We start from the raw sequence: 6,793 nt of genomic DNA on the forward strand, positions 1-6,793 counted from the left end.
ATTTTCTATTGCAGAAACTAACTTGTGCGTTGTAAATTGAGAGCTTTATTTGAAATGGTTGCTCTCTGTGAACACTTGTCTCTTTATCTTTTTTAGTGATTAAAGATTTTATCTTCAGACGTGTATCTTAAGGTAGAGAGGGGGATGGCCACCTCTTTTGATTACGTTAGAAAGTTCATACCAAAAAGGGGCAATTGAACGTAGCGTAATCAAGGACGTATCCAGGGGATGGAGGGTACCGTGTTTGAAATCCCACTCCTCAAAAAATTTCATTGTAAAAACGTTACAAATGTGCATATAAATAATTTTTGCCCCCCTCCCATCCAATGAAAAAAAAAATCCGTGATTCGCCCTTGAGTGCAATTCTGAACTTGGATGTGAATGTATAAAGCCGTAAGTTTTTTGAAGTATTTTTCAGCTTCTTTTGTTTAACATTAGCACTTAATTTATTCTACTTGAGTTGAAGAATACGTAGATTGTGTACTATTAATATTTTGGCACGTGTTCTATTTTTGGCTTTGAAACTCCTAAAACTCAAAAAAAGGTATCAATCTTTGCTGAACTTTCCTCCTACTTTGATGATTTACTGTGATGTATCGGGATTAAAGTTTCCTGCGAAAAGCAATATGACCTAATGGCTCGATTCTACTGGCTTTTCAGGCAAATTTTTCCCTAATTTATACTTAATTTACTATATTATATAGTTGAGAACCGAATATCTCCAAAATATTAGTTTGCGGACTGCTATTGAGAGGCAGGAAGGTCAAGTGTCAAACTATGATCTATAAGTGTTCCATCCGTTGAAATTTGTGTGCAACCATTTCCTAGATATTTATTACTGTCAACGTAAGAACATGAGTCTAGTCTTTAGGGCAAGGGTCAAACTATGATCGATAATTGTTTTATGCGTCGCACTTTGTATGGAACCATTTCCTAGGTATTTATGACTGTCGACGTAAGGACATGAGTCTAGTCATTCTGTTTAAATATAATATGAAGATTAAACCATCTATGAATAATTGTAATTCGAAGTTGTAATTTCTTCTTGTGTTCTTCTGTCTTTATAATCTTTTTAAGTCAAATAAAAATAGTACAATGCATTTGTATTTGCGTTTTTTAGTTGTTCATCCTCTCGGTATACACTTGGACATACTAGGGTATACACTTGGGTATACAGTTTCTAGGGTATACACTTGGACAGTGGGCGTTATTCCTGAGGCTTTGAGGTCTATCCAGCAGACATATTATTCGACTTTTTGACGTTGATGGAAGAAATCGGTAGATTAAAACCTTGGCCGGATATCATCGGGGTATTACAAGAGACGGGAGAGCCATGCTAACCCAAAATTAATTTTAGCCATTAAAGAGGGCACTCAAAGTTATTTATTTTCCGATCGAATAACTCTACTGCCAAATATACAAAACCACCTCTATTTCCATTGGCAAAGAAAGAATTTTTGGGCATTCGTTGAACCATATTAGCTGGACCAACTTTTTTTTTCTGTTTCAGATCTGCTTACTAACGTATACCGTTAAACTAACGTTTAAGGATACCTTTGACTTTTAATGGCGACGAAAGTTATTCAATTAAAACACTTTTAAAAGACAGTTTAAATTTGGTTTTAAACGTTAAAAGGGCGTTCAGAAACTATGTTTGACATTGGTAATGAAAAAAAGTACTGTACTATTTTAAAAATTTTGAAAACATGACAACCTCTGCGGGAGATTTGATTATAAGAATGATCTAGACTACTATTTCAAACCTGAAGTAAAAAAAAAATATCTTTATGATACAACAAATTCAAAAATGCTTCTTTTTGAGAATCTAGCCTGGATAGGAAGCAAAGAACAAGTTATGCGTAAACACAAAACCAAGCACATTTTCACCTGGGTTCATAAGTTTCCCTACATCCCTTTTCCCCGAGGCATTACTTTGAAGATTCTGACAGTTTTTACGATTATGATCGGTCAAACGTTTATCAATATTTACCACCGTTACCAAACAAGATTCAGAGATGTCGAGCCATTTTAAGAAGATTTTTTATTTGACACAGTTAAGCGTTCGATAGGAAACTGAGGTAGTCACATTAAAAAAAAAAAAAAAAAAAAAAAAAAAAAAAAAAACCGATATGTTTTTAGTCTAAATTTACGTTGTTTTCTCTTAACTTTACTTGCTTGCAGTAGCTGCAACCCATATAAGAAAGCTGTATCCAGGACATATCTTCAGCCCACGTATTCCTGAAAACAGCTGTTTCAGCAGTTTCCAAGAATGAAAGAGAGATCTTTCTTTTATCCAGATTAATAATATTTGTTGGAAAATATCCCATTTTTGTTTGTTTTAAGGAGCCCAAGACAATATGTTTTTACTTATTTTCTGCTAATTCTGCCGCCCTAGGTTCATATTTTATTTGGCTTTAACTAAAAGGGACATACCAACGTGAGGTCTTTCCCATTAAAAATTAAATTCAATATTTTTTCCGATAAAATATATATATATATTGTGAATTCAATAAATAAATATGGTTATGAAGTTTCCGCTCAACCAACTTAAATAATGAAAGTCCATTTTAACTGTCCTTGGTACCTGTAGTCAATTTCACATGAAAAAAGCAACAAACAGCCAAGACAGATATTTGAAAAAAGTATACTTAATACAAAAACTAAGTTTTGAAGCAAACTGTATCAGAACATAAAAATGACGTTTCACATGTCCCTTCGTTGTTTTTTTAAAGGCAGAAAAAAGCCTCGTTAGGGAATCTAAATTATTTTAAATGCATTTTATTTAACTTTTTTTCGAACATCATGCATAGTCAGCGTTGTCATAGGAGGTGTTTACTCGAACCAGAAGCTATCAGAAACTATTAAAAGATTTTTGACTAATAATTTTAAAACTAATAAATACCGATCCTTCTGCTTACCAAATTCAAGATATTTAATTATATTTGAATTGAATTTTTTTTGCAGCTCATAGCCTTTTATTTAAGCTGAGGTATTTTCTTTAAAAAACTCGACTGTCAATTGTTTTTGATAAGATTTCTTTATTTCAAACTTGCTTTTATGCACTCGAAAATTAGTTAAAACACACAAAAAATGAAACTTTTTCATATAGACTTTTATTGCTTACTGTCCATAAGTAATAGCTAACCTGAAAACTACATATACAAAAAATAAAAGTATTATGATAATCTAAAAAAATTACAAAAATAAATTAAAACACTAAAAATTAATAATCAATAACTGACTAATCAAATGTAAATAACACAAATTAAAGATAGTGAAGCACATAAGAAAGAATGGCAGACTTAGAAAACAAGATTTAAAAAGAATCCTGTAAAAGAATTTCAGGCAGAAAATGGCGGAATAAAAAAAAACCATCCCCAGGTTTTCTAGCTCCGTGAAACCCTAACGGAAGTTGGCAACAATTATTTCTGTGAGATTTTTCATTGGAAAATTCAAAACCGAATACTGTGCATCATAGATAAGGATTTTCAAGTGACGATGAAACACTAACACTTATTCAAAAGCTGCTGACATGGGCTGGTAATTATAAAAGAGAAATATAAAACCTAAATATATCTCTAATTACATTTATTTTCTTTACTCCAATTTACGTTAAATTGTAAACATTACTTCGTGTTACCTATATAAACAAAATGGTAAGATACGAAAACAAAAAAATTATCAATTATATTTACAGTTCCTTTACTTATTTCCAAAAAAAAAATATGGCCAAAAAAAAAAAAAAAACAGAATGAATTTATTACGTCATTAAAAGTTATGCGAATAAACCATTTAAATTTATTTTAAAATAAATCTAAAAGAGTTTAAAAGCAAAGAAGCAACCTTTTAAAGAAATATTTTATTTTGGATCAAAATAAATTTCATATTAATAAAAAAATTCTCTCACAGGTATTACAGTTTTGATGCTATCCTTTGTACGACCTTCTACTAATCCTGCCTGTGTTCTGGTATATCTCACAAAATTACGGCTATGGGCATAATCTATTAAGTAGGAGAAACTAAGATACTGAAACTAAAGATCCGTCTGAGAAAACATCAGCCAATGCCACCTGGCACAACAGTAAGGGATTTAGTTTTATAGCCTAAACAGAAGTAAATTATCGTGGCTGACTTTATCCACCTCTGTAGGCTGTGTAGCTCAATGATACCATTATGGAAGTAGGCAACAATGATTTCTATGGGATTCTTTGCTTTAAAATATAACCAAATACCATGCATAATAGAGAAGGATTTTCAACTGAGAATAAAAGATCAACAGTAACTCAAAACCTTCAGTCATTTGATGATAACTATAATAGAATATACAGATCCTAAATGCAACCAATATTGATATTAATTTTCTCCTTTTTACTTTAAATTATACTTAGTGTTACCAAGCACAACAAAATGGCTAACTAAAAAAAAAAAAAAAAATCAATTATATGTACAATTCCTTTATTTTGGTCCAAAACAAAACCTTCTACCAAAAAAAACAACGGATTGAGATGACTATTTGTTATTTTAACTAGCTGGTTTTCCTTACACCAGCTTAATCATAATAATGTTGAAATCTATTAAAAACACTTTCATTTCAAACAGTTTGTTGTGACGAACTGTAAGTAAGGAGCGACCCGGCTTAATATTAATAGTTACCGAAACTCTAAAAAACGAATTTTGATACCAATAGATACATCAAAAGAATTGGGTTTTAATGCTGATTTCAAATATATAAATTTCATCATGTTTAGTGTTACCCATCAAAAGTTACAAGCCTGAGAATATTTGTTTTATTTTTGGAAAAGGGGAAAAACGCCCCCTAAAAGTCATAGAATCTTAATGAAAATCACACCATCAGATTCAACGGATCACTTAACCCTACAGTAGAGATTTCAAGCTTGGATATGCAAAAATGTGGAATTTTGTATTTTTTACCAGAAGAAAGATCACGGATGCGTATTAATTTATTTATTTTTTTCTTCCCAGGGGTGATCGTACCGACCCAGTGGTCCAAGAATATTGCGAAAGGGCTCATTTGAACAAAAATAAAAAGTTCTAGTGCCCTTTTTAAGAGACCCGAAAATTGGAGGGCAACTAGGCCCCCTCCCACACTCATTTTTCCCAAAATCACCGGATCAAAACTATGAAATAGCCATTTTGTTCAGTATAGTCAAAAAATCTAATAACTATGTCTTTAGGTGTAAAATAACTCCCCACAGTCCCCGGGAGAAGGGCTGCAAGTTGTGAACTTTGCCCATTGTTTACATATAGTAATTGTTATTGGGAAGTATACAGCCATTTTTTGGGGTGGAGAGGGGGGGGGGGTGCGGTTTTGCTTGGGGGGCTTTCTAAGGGGATAATTTTCCTTGGGGAGAGAAATTTCTGGGGAGTGAATATTCTAGGGGAAATGTTACACTGGGGGCTTTTCACGGATTTACTATACGAAATACTTTTTAATTGTCTTACATTCTCTTTGCTGTTTTTTTTATATGGAGATGTTCCAGGGGAATTATCCAGGGGCTTTTTCCCGCGCGTTGTTTTCTGGAAAATAATTTCCACGGAAGGGGGCATTTCTGGAGTGATCGAGAAATCCATTAGAGATTAGTCTTATTCCAATGAAAAAATGCTACGGAGAATTTTTAGGGGGAATCGTCCACAAGCAATTTTGCAGAGAGGATGGAGACTCTCAGCGAGAAAGGAACTGTCTGGAGGAAATTTGACAGGGGGGAGGGGGTACACTTTACGTTGGATGAAATTTTTCATGGAGCAGTTTTCCATGAGGGGCAGGGGTATATTTAACAGAGGATGAGCCAGATTTACCGGCATTATTCTAAAAACGAACAGAAATTATGCCATATATGAAGGGTTGCAGCCTCCTCAATACCTTACTCTTTACGCAAGAGTTTGAATGTTTACTAAAATTTAAACACAGTTTCAATGTTTTAATTTTTCATGTACGGTGAGCCAAATCGAACCTGCATTAGTTGAAAAACGTTCAGAAATTAAATAAAAAAAAAGAAGTTTTTTAACTGAAAGTAAGGAGAAACAGTAAAACTTAATACGAACAGAAATTATTCTGTGTATGAAAGGTTCTGTCACCTCCTCAGTTATGAAGATAAGGTTCAGTTTAGAAGATAAAATATAAAGCCCCCCTGCCCCGTCTCCAGATGGACTGACACCCTCCTGAGTCAAAGCCTGGCTATAATTATAGATATGTTCCAAATAAAGTTTTAAATACCTATTTCACTGATTACAATCATACAAAACTTTTTTTACGAATACAAAACCAAAATCATTTTTTTTAATGACAAAGTAAAAAATTAACTTAAATTGTTGATTACAAAAGTTACAAAAGGGATAAAATATATAAACATTAAATAGATTTAACAGTACCAAAAGAAAGATGATGAGTAATTCAGTGAGACGAGAGGAAAACCACAAGGCTTAAAAACTACTGTCCTATTGAATATTCACGGTATGTGTGACAGCAAAACTACATTGAAAACAGCAGATACTTGCACACATTTCATACTCAAACCTCATCCAGACAACACACCTCAAAATTTACTTTTTCTTCTCACGTGTATGAAATACTTGATGGGCGTTCAAGCACTTGAGAGAATTCCTTCTTTCAAAAACCACGTTTGAAGGGTTTCTTAGCTGTATGCAGTTTTTTATGCGCGTTCAAATGAACTGCTTGATAAAAGCATTTCTTACACATATCACACTTAAACGGTTTTTCACCTGTGTGTGTTCTCTGGTGTTTAATCAAATGGACAGATTTAGAAAAACATCG

This window comes from Artemia sp. Qi Xiang Cuo, chromosome 10 (genome assembly GCF_049724085.1).
Source record: "Artemia sp. Qi Xiang Cuo chromosome 10, ASM4972408v1, whole genome shotgun sequence".
NCBI lineage: Eukaryota > Metazoa > Arthropoda > Branchiopoda > Anostraca > Artemiidae > Artemia > Artemia sp. Qi Xiang Cuo.